The sequence below is a fragment of the Dama dama genome, chromosome 17, assembly GCF_033118175.1.
Source record: "Dama dama isolate Ldn47 chromosome 17, ASM3311817v1, whole genome shotgun sequence".
Taxonomy (NCBI): Eukaryota; Metazoa; Chordata; class Mammalia; order Artiodactyla; family Cervidae; genus Dama; species Dama dama.
In genome coordinates, this window is record NC_083697.1 from 28,345,133 (window position 1) to 28,359,892 (window position 14,760).

A 14,760-nucleotide genomic window follows, 5' to 3' on the forward strand; every position below is an offset into this window, starting at 1 on the left:
CCAACATTCAGATATTTTTGTACAGTTCCGCATTGATCTATATGTGGGTACTCATTTTAAAATTTTACACCATTATAAATGAACACGAAAGGTATAAAGGAGTTTGGCCTCAGTAACCAACACTTAAAGGGTTTTAGGTTCAGGACTACATATTGTTGATCTGTTATGTAAAAGAAAAATAATCATAGGTATTTATACTTAATGGTTGCCATCACTTTTCTTAGTACTTTTTTTAGTCTAACTAAAAAATCTTTATTAAAAAAAAGCAATATTTGACATGGGCATAATAAACATATAGTTAACTAATTTACAGTATTTCTATTTTGGGGGATATTTTTTAGATTAAATATAGATTTCCTCACCAAATTCTGACATAGCAGATAAGAGAACATGAAACTTAGAAATAGTTTATGGATGAATAAATAGAAATAAATTATATAACAAGAAACAAAACTAAAGAAAATAAACGTTTCAATATAAATCCATAGAAAATAATTCCATAACATACTATTAGGGAGAAGTTTTTTCTTGTTCTTTTAGTTTTAGAGTTTTATGTTTGTACTTTATTTGTTGTTAGCTCAGAAGACCAAATGATATGTATGATGCACCTATAGATCTCAGTAAATGAGCAGTGATTCTTAATCTTTTGTCTTATAACTGTAAATATTAACAAGGAAAATTTTGAAATGGACAATAACAGGTTAAATAAAGGTTAAAATTGTATATATGAAGCAGAACATGCAGTTGATGAGGGTGAGTTAAACCTGAAAGCAAAGGATATTTTGACTAGCATGCCTGAAGAATCCACTGATTATAAGATTTGCTTTAGGGGTCTAGTCCAGGTATTCCACTACTGGAGCACATATAGCTTGGTTTTTTACCTAGACCCCAGGTCATCCAATTTATCTTCAATTTTAGTTTTCTGCTTTGTAAAATTACAGAATTGAGCCAAATGACTTGGGTTTCTTTTGATGTAATGTAATCAGAATGTTATAACTTATTATCAAGTGAAGTAATGGAACACTGAAGCTTTTAAGTATGTTATGAACTATCTACTTAATGCTCTGAGTCAGTATACATTATATGTAAGCTATGAAAACATGAATTCTAAATAAATACATGATGAATACTACAAAATGGATTCTAAATATTAACAAATGCTCCCTCAGACTTTGTTTTCCCAGAGATAACTATAAGCATGCATGCCTACTCAGTTATTAAGTCCTGTCGGATTCTTTGTGACCCCATGGACTGCAGCCTGCCAGGCTCCTCTGTTCATGGGATTTCCCGGGCAAGAACACTGGAGTGGTTGCCAGTCCCTCCTCTAGGGGATCCCCCGGACCCAGGGATCGAACCTGTGTCTCCTGCATTGCAGGCAGATTCTTTACCACTGCACCACCAGGGAAACTCACAACTGTAAACTATAGAACATTATAAACAATAGAAAAGCAAAAACCAGCCCCAAAATTCAATGTTCTCCAAAGCTGTGCTAATCAAATTGGGTGATACATCAATGATCATGCGATTGAAAGAAAAGGAAAAATATATTTCATTCCTATGCTAAGAGGAAGCTGGGTGTCACAGGAAACTTTTGCAAGGTTTCAGAGAGTAAGAGTTCATTTAGGAATATAGTCACTTTAGATGTCTATTAGATGGAATCTAGGTTCATCCTTCTCTCCATAAATGAGGGCCTAAGAAAGAAGCATGAATGGTTTCTGGCTGTTGGAGACTAAAATTGGCCGTTGCTTAAAGGAGTGAAAAACGGGTAAGACAATTTTATTTCTGAAAGAAATAAAAATTACTCTGAAAGGGGCACCGGCGCATATACACACAATTAGGTGGAAGAGAAGGGGAAGGAAAATATAGAGGAAAGGAAGACACGGAAATAGAAGGCAGAATTAAATGGATGTTGATTTGGAACGTAAAAATCTGAAACAACACAGCAAGAAGGGCAAATGTTGAAGAAGCCATAAAAGGGAGAGGACAAGTCTTTCATCCACTTAATCGGTCATCTGAACAGAGGTTCACCCGCCCCACCTGAGAAGACACTTCTAAACAACACAACTAAAAAGGTGGAGTGAAAATCCAGAATGTAGATGGGAATGCTAAGCCAGCTATCGGTTGCGCAGGCCGCACTGCCGACTCTGCGGCGGCAGCGCTGCGCGTCCTCCGCCGGGAGCTCGTCATCGCCGGGGTCGGCGCACGCTGGGCCGCCAACCCGCGGCCTCCCAGGGAGACAGCGGCTGCCCGGTCCCCAGGGGCCAGCGAGGCCGCCACCCGCGCGGCACCGCTCCAGGGTCCCGGGGTGTGGACTTGCGATTCTCCGGGCCCAGAGCCAAGCCGTGCATCCGCGCCCTGCGGCCCCAGGCCCGCGGAGGACGCTGGAGTGGCCGCCGTGCGGGCTCCCTGCGGGGTCCACCCAGCCGGCGCCCGGCCTCCTTCCCGGGACCGCCCTCGCCGCGGGCGGGGCGGGGTGGGGCCGCGCAGCCCCGTTATCTTAAATAACTGCAGCCTCGGCGCCGGTGTGGCGATGCGCCAGCAGGAAACTCGCTCCACCTGGCTTCCCCGCAGACCTGCGAGCCCCTTTTCTAATCTACCGGGCTGAGCCGGGTGCCGGATCCTGAGAGCGCGAGGTGAGTACCCCCTGGAGGGCAGTGAGTGTAAATTAAAGCGGCGCCGCGGCTGCAGCTTTGTGCGGGGCCGGACGCGGAGAGCGAACGCCCGGCACCTTCTGGTTGTACACGGCGTGGAGGCTGGTTGGCTGGCTGGTTGTGTGTGTCTGTCTACCGTTGTTGTTACTGGAGTAAGTTTTTCTTGTTTTTGTTCTCAGATCCACCAGACGTTGTTGGGGGTGCTAACCTAGGTTAGCCAGCACCCCTGATGTGCTGAGACTAATCAGATCCTGCTGATTGGGGAATATAAATAAGCCCCTGCTCAGAACTCACGCTGAGTCGGTGGCTGTATTTTACTTATCAGGCATCAGCTTCTTATGGCATCCTTGTAATCTCACCCTGGACTCTGGTGTATTTTGTTGCCCCAAAAGACTCATAATGGGAAGACACCACTAACTTTAGCATCCCATCGAGAAATCCAAGACACCAGTGGACAGAGACAGCAGGTACCTTGTTTAGCGAGATCTACATCTGTTTCTTCTGAAAAACGAAAACCCCCTTGCCTCTGTAGCGGGCCCGCCTCCTGATACTATTGCTGCTATCCTGTAGCTCATGAAATTCCGGTTTACTGTTTTTATTAGTGAGTCAATAGTAAAACATTTCAATTCAGCAAATGCCTGTGCATCTTCTCTGGGCCAGGCAGACCTGGGGACAGGAGATACAAATATGAATTAAATACAGTCTCTCCCATTCAGCAGCTCAAAATCCAATGGGTCAGAATATACCTAACAAGTAAATTAGGTAGTGTGATTTACCCTGTACCTAATGATGTAAATAAAATGACCCGTTCACATATTTTTTAGCGTGAGGTCTTTAGAATTACAGCCCTACTGACTAGATTTTTGCTTTTGGGGGCTTTCCATAGAAGGTATGATGGGGACAAGTCAGCGGTGGGGCCCTGATTCCTGGGGCCGACACGGAAAGCTGCTGTGCTGGGAATGGCAGTTTGGCACTCACATTCATTCCTACCTGCTGCTAGCATTCCTTCCTGAGCAGGAGAAACTGGAAAGCTGAAAACATTTCTCAGACTCCGGTCCATTTAGAGTTCTGGATGTGAATTAGACTTCTGGATGGTTTGTCTGAGATCTCAGAGGCAGAGATGAGACAGACAGTCTCCCTGATATTTTTTTGGCTCTTTTCTGTTGGCACGGAAGGTGCAGGAGATGCCAGTGTGTGTGGGGAGGGACTTAGAGTAACCAGTCTCAGCATGCCATATTGAATCGTCAGCTTTCTGGCTATCAGGAGGCAGCGCAGGGAGGTAGAGAACAGATTCTGAGTTCCTGGCCCAGATAAGCTTCCAGATCCCAGCTTCTCAGGGTCAGAGCTGCAGTATGTTCTTGAACTCCAAGGTTGCTCCCAATTGTGCCAAAAATAGTATATTCCCCAGTGCCTCATCCACTGGTGTTCTAGAAGTTACTCCTGGAGGCCCAGCCAAGACCCTTTCAACAATCTCCAGCCTTTCGCCAAGTCACCTAATTCTTTCTATAAAATCTCTTTTGGCTTAAAATACTTGGCATGGTTTCTGTTTTCCGCTCAACCCTGCATAATATGTTTACTATGTAGCCTCCAAAAGTCAGCTGAACCTAATCTCTTCAGTTTCTTTAGATGGGGAATGAAACCACGAGATGAGATCGGGGGCTGACAGTGATTTGAATGCCTTCAGTTGGATCCCGTTCTCTCTCGTTTCTATAGAACCCCACATTCGAGTTGGCCCCTCAAGGAATTTGAGTTTGTTACTCATAGAATAGACTATCTCTGAAGTCTCTTGTTTGACAAGTATAAGGGAAAACATTTCTTCATTTAAAAGAGTCTCAGAGTATGTTATATAACAAGAGATTGCTCACTATCTGGTTCATTAGTTCTGGTTTTTTGTTTGTTTCTTTATACGAAGATTATTTTATTTTATACTTATTTATTAGACTGTGCCAGGTCTTAGTTGAGACACGCTGGATCTTTAGTTGCAGTATGCTAACTCCTAATTGCTGCATGTGGGGTATAGTTCCCTGATCAGGTACCAAAGCTAGGCCCCTTATAGTGGGAGCGTGTGGAGTCAGCCATCCGACCACCAGGGAAGTCCCCGCTAGTCCTGTTAATAATTGGGAGACCACTGGTCCTTGCTTGGCACACAAACCCTAATGATAAAATAGATTTTTCCTCTGGGGGAAAAGAATTTACATCTCTCATCACATAAAGCGTAGGAGCATGGTGTGCAGGGAGATGGAGCTACCTGTATATGCACTTGCGTAATGAGCTAGCATTCTTTGTAGTCATGGGTGATGAATGCTAAGGAGAGTGCAATTGTGATGAGTTCTGAAGAGTTTTTAACAGCCTTATAGAGAGCTGTTAGGGCTTCCTAGGTGGTGCTAGTGGTAAAGAACCCACCTGCCAAAGCAGGAGAGGTAAGAGACTTGGGTTCGATCCCTGGGTCTAGAAGATCCCCTGGAGGAAGGCATGACAACTCACTCCAGTATTCTTGCTTAGAAAATCCCATGGACAGAGGAGCCTGGCAGGCTACAGTCCATAGGGTCATAAAGAGTCAAACAAGACTGAAACGACTTAGCACGCATGTGTGCATAAAGCTATTAAGTATATCTGGCCAATATAAATGAAAACTCTTTGTGGTTTTTTTCAGTTCAGTTCAGTTCAGTTGCTCAGGTGTGTCCGACTCTTTGTGACCCCATGAATCGCAGCATGCCAGGCCTCCCTGTCCATCACCAACTCCCGGAGCTTACTCAAACTCATGCCCATCGTGTCGGTGATGCCATCCAGCCATCTCATCCTCTGTCGTCCCCTTCTCCTCCTGCCCCCAATCCCTCCCAGCATCAGGGTCTTTTCCAGTGAGTCAACTCTTTGCATGAGGTGGCCAAAGTATTGGAGTTTCAGCTTTAACATCAGTCCTTCCAATGAACACCCAGGACTGATCTCCTTTAGGATGGACTGGTTGGATCTCCTTGCAGTCCAACAGACTCTCAAGAGTCTTCTCCAACACCACAGTTCAAAAGCATCAAATTTTCAGCGCTCAGCTTTCTTCACAGTCTAACTCTCACATCCATCCATGACCACTGGAAAAACCATAGCCTTGACCAGATGGACCTTTGTCGGCAAAGTAATGTCTCTGCTTTTTAACATGCTATCTAGGTTGGTCATAACTTTCCTTCCAAGGAGTAAGCATCTTTTAATTTCATGGCTGCAATCACCATCTGCAGTGATTTTGGAGCCCAAAAAATAAAGTCTGACACTGTTTCCACTGTCTCCCCATCTATTTCCCATGAGGTGATGGGACTAGATGCCATGATCTTAGTTTTCTGAATGTTAAGCTTTAAGCCAACTTTTTCACTCTCCTCTTTCACTTTCATCAAGAGGCTTTTCAGTTCCTCTTCACTCTCTGCCATAAGGGTGGTGTCATCTGCATATCTGAGGTTATTGATATTTCTCCCAGCAATCTTGATTCCAGCTTGTGGTTCTTCCAGCCCATCGTTTCTCATGATGTACTCTGCATATAAGTTAAATAAGCAGGGTGACAATATACAGCCTTGATGTACTCCTTTTCCTATTTGGAACCAGTCTGTTGTTCCATGTCCAGTTCTAACTGTTGCTTCCTGACCTGCATTCAGGTTTCTCAAGAGGCAGGTCAGGTGGTCTGATATTCCTATCTCTTTCAGAATTTTCCACAGTTTATTGTGATCCACACAGTCGAAGGCTTTGGCATAGTCTATAAAGCAGAAATAGATGTTGCGACCGAGAGCGCCAGGCTGCAACAGCGCAGAAGCGTAGTTTTTTTTAGGAATCTATTAATGTTTCTGTAGTTCACAAGGAGGAATGAAAGGTGTGAATTTACTAGTGTCTCTTATCTATGTTCTTCATCACAGCACATGTGTGCAGCTTTCTCAAGGAAAATCTTATAAAAGAAAGATAAAGTACTGGGGGAATTTGGGGGGACTCCATGATGTACTTAGTACTGGTTTAAAATTTTCTGTGACATAGGCATTGTCACCATTTTGCAGATGAAGAAAATGATCCAGATTGACTGAGTAACTACCTAAATAGCCCAATTAGGAGGATTCACTAATTCACACAAGGATTCACATTCAGGGTTTTCATGTCCATTTTCCTCTGACCACTCCATATTTTGCATATTATGCTCATTATGCTCTCATTGGCATTGGTATGCACAAACTTCCCTATATGTATTTTTCTTTTCACCCCTTATCCTTTAATCATGTGTTTTCTCTGCCTGTGATGGTCTTTATTTTCTTTATGAGATTAAGTCATTTTTCAAGGCTGATTCAGGTATGAGCCAAGCAAGGCAGTATCTCCTCTCCCCTGTTTAACTCTATGCCTGCACTTCTTACATTATAATTAAATGACCTTACGGTGGCACTCACTGCTATAACAGATAATCTCCAAAACCTCAGTAACTTAACACAGTAGAAACTTAATTCTTACTCATATAAAATCTAACCAGGTGTTCAGCTGGTGGCATTCTACTCAGTGATTTCAGGAACCCTCACTCTTTTTATATTATGGTTTTGCCATCCCCTAAGGCCTTGGAGTCCTTAGTTTCTAGGAAATGAACAGGAAAAGAGAGAACACGTGGAGGATTACATGGGAAATTTCTTACAGCAATGGAAGTACAATACATCATTGATGCCCATATCCCCCTGCCAGACTCGGGGACTTGGCAAACTGGCCTGCAAGGGAGGCTGGGAAATGCCAGCTATCTGTGTGCCCAGGCAGCAGAGGAAACAGGTCTGGTGAGCACATAGCAATCTTTGTCCCTTTCTTAAGAAGAAGAGACTGCATCTAAGTCATCTTTATATCTCTGTGCGTTACACACCATAGAGACCCAGTCAAAGTCTGATGAACTTCAGTGATTGTGAAAAGATGGGGTTGCTTTTCCTGTGTGCCTAAAATCAGAACTTAACACACTCCGTGATGGTTGCCTAGGAAAGGAACTGTCATTCTCTGACTAGGTAGCAGCCTTTGAGTATAGGAACAATTTACATTTCAAATCCTCAACACAAGGGCTGGAACATAATAAGAGTTTAATAAATGTTTATTGAATGAATGAATGAGTCCTCAGGGATAAAAAGGGACAGAGTTAGTCTATGTGAAGTTAGGAAATACTGATCGGGAAGGTGGCATTTGAGTTGTGAGAATGACTAGTAGAATTTTACCAAATAGAGAAAGTAAAATATGAAACTTTAGACGATGAAACTTTAAACTTAGCGATGGTAGTGGCATTTTTGTTGCTCTTGTTTTATTTACTTCATGAGTAGTTTAGAAAACAATCAAATGTTTATAAACCTAACTTTTTAAAATTCAGTATTCAAATATTACAACTAAACTTCAGGGATAGGACAGAAAAAATATATATAAAATGACAAGCTGTGTAATCTCTAATGACAAAAAAAAATGGTGCTAAAAAACTTGGCTCTGATTTTTAGCTATTGAAATGTAGTTTTCTAGATATTTGTTGAGAAATTTCAATAATACAAAGGCAGTGCTTGTCTATTCATCCTCTATGAAGATCAGGAAGGTAGGGAGACACGTATAGGCCAAAGGTTCCCCATCACTGCTCCTTTCCTGAGCTTCTCAAAGCTGGCTCTGCAACAGTCGCCTGTTGTATTGGTTAGGATGCTTTGGGCTAAGTAACAGGATATTCAGCCAAAGCTGTCTTCAAAAATACCAGCTTCTTTTCTCATATGATGAGATATATGAAGGTGAGTGGATCCAGGGTTTGTAGCACATTGATATCAGGGTCCAGGTTGCTTTCTATGAGCTCTGTCAGTTCAGTTCAGTTGCTCAGTCATGTCCAACTCTTTGCGACCCCATGGATCGCAGCACATCAGACTTCCCTGTCCATCACCAACTATCGGAGTTTGCTCAAACTCATGTCCTTCAAGTGGGTAATGCCAGCCAACCATCTCATCCTCTGTCGTCCCCTTCTCCTCCCACCTTCAATCTTTCCCAGCATTAGGGTCTTTACCAATGACTCAGTTCTTCACAGCAGGTGGCCAAAGTGTTGGAGCTTCAGCTTCAACATCAGTCCTTCCAATGAATATTCAGGAATGATTTCTTTTAGGATGGACTGGTTGGATCTCCTTTCTGTCCAAGAGACTCTCAAGAGTCTTCTCCAACACCACAGTTCAAAAGCATCAGTTCTTTGGCATTCAGCTTTCTTTATGGTCCAGCTCTCACATCTGCACATGACTACTGGAAAAACCATAGCTTTGACTAGACAGACCTTTGTTGGTAAAGTAATGTCTCTGCTTTTTAATATGCTGTCTAGGTTTGTCGTAGCTTTTCTTCCAAGGAGCAAGAGTCTATTAGTTTCATGGCTGCAGTCACCATCTGCAGTGATTTTGGAGCCCCAAAATTAAGTCTGTCAGTGTTTCCATTGTTTCCCCATCTATTTGCCATGAAGTGATGGGACTGGATGCCATGATCTTAGTTTTCCGAATGTTGAGTTTTAAGTCAGCTTTTTCACTCTCCTCTTTCACTTTCATCAAGAGGCTTTTTAGTTCATCTTCACTTTCTGCCATAAGGGTGGTGTCATCTGCATATCTGAGGTTATTGATATTTCTCCTGGCAGCCTTGATTCCAGCTTGTGCTTCATCCAGTCCAGCATTTCTCATGACATACTCTGCCATATAAGTTAAATAAACAGGGTGACAATGTGTAGCCTTGACTACTCCTTTCCCAATTTGGAACCAGTCCGTTGTTACATGTCTGGTTAATTGTTGCCTTTTGACCTGCATACAGATTTCTCAAAAGGCAGGTAAGGTGGTCTGGTATTCCCATCTCTTTAAGAATTTCCCACAGTATGTTGTGACCTGCACAGTCAAAGGCTTTAGCAAAGTCAATAAAGCAGAAATAGATGTTTTCTGGAATCTCTTGCTTTTTCTGTGATCCAATAGATGTTGGCAATTTGATCTCTGGTTCTTCTGCCTTTTCTAAGTCCAACTTGGACATCTGGAAGTTCTTGGAGAATTTTGAGCATTACTTTGCTAGCATGTGAGATGAGTGCAATTGTGTGGTAGTTTGAACATTCTTTGGGATTGGAATGAAAACTAACCTTTTCCAGTCCTATGGCCACTGCTGAACTAATCTTGACTTTTTCTTCATGGGTAAATTATAGCTGCTAAAATTCCAAGAAACACAGTCCCCCATCCACAGCTTCATCCTCCCCCCTAACACACACATACACACACACACAAGACAAAAGGAGAAAGGCGTTCTTCTCTGGCCTCTCTGCCTTTATATCAGGAAGGAAACTCTTATCCAATAGTCCCCAACAGCCTTGCCCACAACTTTCATTGGCAAGAAATGAATCATACTCTGTCCTAAACCAACGGCTGGCAAAGAGGCCTGATGTAACAGGCTGATTTAGACCAGTTCTAATTTATTCCTAGGGGTGGGGAAGGGAGCCACAGGCATACCTGAACAATGGCTCTTAGGTCGGTGGTAAGTCATGTTGCCACGCTTCGGGAGATTAGTGTCTGGCAATTTTCATTTTAGTAAGCCTACAAGTAATATTTTAAACTTTTAATTAAATATATTTGCCCTTGGGTGGAAGGATTTTTTAAAAAGAGAAGCAGATATCAGATTCCTTCTTCCCCAGGGATAATTTCCCTTTATTCCTTATGAGAAGTAATATGTTACTTCATGATGTTTCAATCAAGTCACCCTATCAGTTAACCAAATAGAATAGTAGTTGTTTTCTTTTGATAAATTGGTCTCATGTGGTTGGCACACTTAATACTTTCTAATAAGGGAGTTCTTATTCAAGGAGATATTCTGAGTCTTTTCAGTAATTGGCAACGACATTTTAAGCCCTTCTCTTCACTTGATCTGAGCTTCTCACTGATGAGAAATGAACATTAGATCAGAGTTGGTTAGCAGAGTCCAGAAATTAGAAAGTTTTGATATGTTCTACATGGAAATACTGTATGAGATGGAAACGCTATGCTTTTAACACATAAATGGGTGGAACACCAAAGGTAGATTTTTATGATAATCATTATGGAGTACTTAGTGAATAGAGATACTTTTTCAAATGCATGAATACAACATATAGAGTACTCCAGCAGTATATGTAGATTCTCAACACAATGTTGGCCTGTCCATACCGCAGACAGAAAATAACAAGAACAACCAGTCTTTATCCATGTAATGATTTTTCAGCAGTAATTCAGTTGATAGCAGTAAGTGTATTTTATTTGAGCATGAACCTATGGACATTTGCAAGTTGAAAGCTCTTTTATTTTTTCTGAAACATTATAGAAAGTACTTCTAAACATTTATATTAATACAATAACCTGAAAAAAAGACTGATTTAACAAACCTCTTTGTGTATATGGAAGTGTATTTACAGAGTGGTTTTCAAAGTGTGCTTCACTTGCCAGGAAGAACAAGGGTGAGAGGACAGAGCTCCTTCAACTCCACTTTTATCTACCCCATTTGTTGGACTTCAGGATAAGGTTTCATTTGATAAAGGATCTCTGACCTCAAAAATACTTGAAAACTGCTGTAGAGGATTCTAGGCAGTTTCCTCATCTTCTTTGAAAACTGCAGAAACAAAAAAATTATCTTATATTGTGGCAGGTGGGATTCAGTTACCTAAAATCAAATTACCAGATTCTATCTATGAAACATATTATTACCAAGGGAAGTTGTACCATTTTCCTTTCTCTAAAGCTCCAAGAATTGCCCAAATTCTTTTTAAATGTGTTTTAAATTACATTTTAAAATCTTATTGTAAAAATACTAACAATAAAGAAACAGAATAAAAATAAAATTCCACCAATTCCATTTCCTTCCCCAAAGGCAACTACTGTTAACAGACAGTACTGTTCATATTCTTGATCTACTATTCTTAACCTTCAGTTTCCTCTCAAGTTTGGAGGAACGGCTAAAGATGTTGTTCCTTTGAAATCCATGGTTCTGTGATTTTGGTGGCATATGTGCCTAATACTGCAAAATAAATCTCAAAGTAAACTAACATAGTTTCTGAGTATGTGCATCAGTCCTGGAGGAAATTCTGTATACCGGGAATGCTAAAAAGGAGGCTTCCCTGATGGCTCAGACGGTAATGAATCTGCCTGCGGTGCAGGAGACCTGGGTTTGAAGTTGGGAAGATCCCCTGGAGAAGGGGATAGATACCCCACCAGTATTCTTGCCTGTAGAATCCCATGGACTGAGGAGCCTGGTGAGCTACAGTGCATGGGATCACAAAGAACTGGACAACTAACACTTTCACTTTCTGAAGAGAGACATGAGTAGCCAATAGCCTTTGCATGTGTTTTTAGAAAATACGTGACCTGCTAACCTACAAATAAGTGGGCAGTCACAGTGCTCCTAACAGTCCTGACCTTGGGCTTAGGTCATGCCTCATTCTTCTACTGAAATCTGTATTTGAGACAGAAAAATTTGATTAACATTTTTTACTGAATTTATGAAATTTATAAAATTTTACCATTTGATGAAAAATGTGTGTTTTTCTTGTATGGTTTACAGATTGTGTATCAGTCTGAATAAAGTAAAAGCCTGATTGAGAAACAGGAAAAACGTCTTTTTCTGTGTGTGGGACCTTTTAGTATTTATCTAAAGTATACCTTGCCTTTGTAGTTCTCAGTGTGATTCTGTGATATACAAAAATCTCTCAAACCATCTCATTTGAACTGGATTTTTTAAATGGAAGTTCCTTAATTCTTAAAATCTTAAGTCATGTTTAAGGGTGAGTTATCACCTGCCAGTTAACTGATCATTCAAAATATATAAACAATATTTGTCAAGAGAATAAAATAAAAGTTCTTATTTATTTTGTTACCAATGGTGTGCAATTTAAATGGATTAGTAAAAAAGTTTTGTTTTTAAAAAATTTGTTTGTAACATTTATAACATTGGAAAAAAGTAAAGCTGAACATAATATGATAGAACGTTTAAATATTTTTATTTGCTTGTAAATTGTGTTTTCAAACTTATAATAAACTATAGGTATGTATGAGTAAAATAATGTAGTGATTTAGTAGAAATGACATAAAGTCAGAGATACAGATTAAAGAACTATCGCATTTCACAAATTTTTATCATTTTTCTATGGAGCCTGGTAGATATTAGCTGTATTCATTAGCGAAAATTATTTAGTTTCTCTAGGCTTTAACTTTCTTATTTAAATATGAAAGATATCAGACAAGGTAATTTCTAAAGGCCTTCCCAACTTTTCTTATTCCATCAAACTATGAGCAACTTTGAGTTACTTAGAACCCATCTGCATATGTGCGCACTCAGTCAGTTCAGTTGTGTCTGACTCTTTGTGACCCCATGGACTGTAGCCTGCCAAGCTCCTCTGTCCATGGGATTTTCCAGGCAAGAATACTGGATTAAGTTGCCATTTCCTCCTCCAGGGAACCTTCCCAACCCAGGATCAAACCCATGTCTCTTGAGGCTCCTGTATTAGCAGGTGGATTCTTTACCACTGAGCCATTTGGGAAGCCTGAGAAGCCATTGTGTTTCTCCATATTTCCTCACTTTAAAATTTTTCCATTTCAGACACCCAGCATCTCAGAATAGTTCTAAATAACTCTTTTGAAACTTCACTGAGCCCAAAGACTTTTAAAGACTTCCATGAATACAAAAAACAGTTAGGGGGACTTCTCTGGTGATCCAGTGGCTAAGGCTCCGCCCTCCCAATGCAGAGGGCCTGGGTTCCATCCCTGGTCTGGGAACTAGATCCCACATGCCACAACTAAGAGTTTGCATGCCCGCAACTAAAGATCAAAATTCCCGAGTGCCATAGCTAAGACCTGGAGCAGCCAAATAAATAAGTAAATATTATAAGAGAAATTAAGGTCCTTTAAATGTAGTATTTCATTTAATTAGTATCATTAAAGAAGAAAACGTTTCACTTAATTTTCTGAGTAATGGATACCTATTTTATTAAATGCTAAATTTTTATTTCTTTTAACATTATCTTTAAAGAAAACCGCTAAGCTGTACTGTATATTTTAGTGCCTTTTAAAACTAAACATTTCCACATACATTATTTTCTTTTCATTTTCATGAAAATGTAAAAACATCTTTCTAAACACATGTTAGTATACAGGGGCTCCTTCAGGGCCAATTTGGGTATGAAAATTTTTACTGAGAACTTAAAGTTCTCAGTAAGGCAAGTAAGGCAAGTTTCAGAAAGCCAGCTGGTAAGAAATTTATTGGTTCACCTAACTGAAAAGCAGCTGTTCCCAGATGCATCAACCATGTAATTGTTAATTTAGAGCTTTCTCTTTTTGACTTTCCATAGTAAGACCCTGCTTGCCTTGTGGCTAGTTACTTCATACTTTAGAAGGCTTTTCTTGTACCAAGGATTGTCATCAGCGAGCCTGGGCTTGGCATCCCCAACAGAAAGAAAGCTCTTTCTTAGTGGCTCCACTAAACACCCTAAATCTGACTCTCATTTGCCAGGTATGGGTCACATGTTCATGCCTGAACCTGTCAAGGTCACCAGGGAAGAGGTTCCCTCATTGGCCAAGGCTGTCCTCATTTCTGGAGCACTGGGGGAGCATGGGGATTGGGAAGGGTAGCATAACAGTCTCACATGAACCGTACAGAGACGGAATAGAGGAGGCGTGGATTCCACAAGAGAAAATTAGTGTGCTCTTACCAAAAGCAATGGAGAAACATGTGTGGCTGGCCAAAACTGTGAATATCCCTTGTGGAAAAGATATTTATCCTCACATTTTATAGCATCTAATCACTGCTCAGGAGTTGTTATGGAGTTCTACTCATGAGAAAGGTGAAGAAATGGCAGTAGTGAGTGTTACACCCCCTAACCAAGAAGTTGGCCTTGAAAGAAAGACGTTAAAAGCATGATCAAAGAAAGTCAATGGGATTATGTTGTCAGTTCTTCAAGACTGGGGAGACTTTGTTCTGCTATAATAGGAAAAGCAAAAAGAATCTTAGAGATTTGTGATAATTAGGAAGGAAGAGTATGAGTGGATAATAACCAATACTGTTGAATGCCTACCATGTGCATGGTTGGAACTACTCTTGTCTCCATTTTTTGGATAGGGAAGTCCTTACAAAGAGG

At 40.9% G+C, this 14,760-nt stretch overlaps 1 protein-coding gene across 5 annotated transcripts in view; it reads left to right on the forward strand.

Annotated features, from left to right (window-relative positions):
- Window positions 1–1,675: 1,675 nt before the first annotated feature.
- Window positions 1,676–14,760, forward strand: part of SLC9B2 (solute carrier family 9 member B2) — a 59,286-nt gene continuing 46,201 nt past the window's right edge. For 2 of the 5 annotated variants that reach the window (XM_061164294.1, XM_061164298.1), the window contains exon 1: window positions 2,501–2,633. The gene's annotated coding sequence lies outside the window, so the exon portion shown is untranslated. Of the gene's footprint in view, window positions 1,766–2,500; window positions 2,634–2,679; window positions 2,804–2,946; window positions 3,119–14,760 lie in introns of those variants that run through there. The other 3 variants (XM_061164297.1, XM_061164295.1, XM_061164296.1) reach the window with 3 other exon arrangements.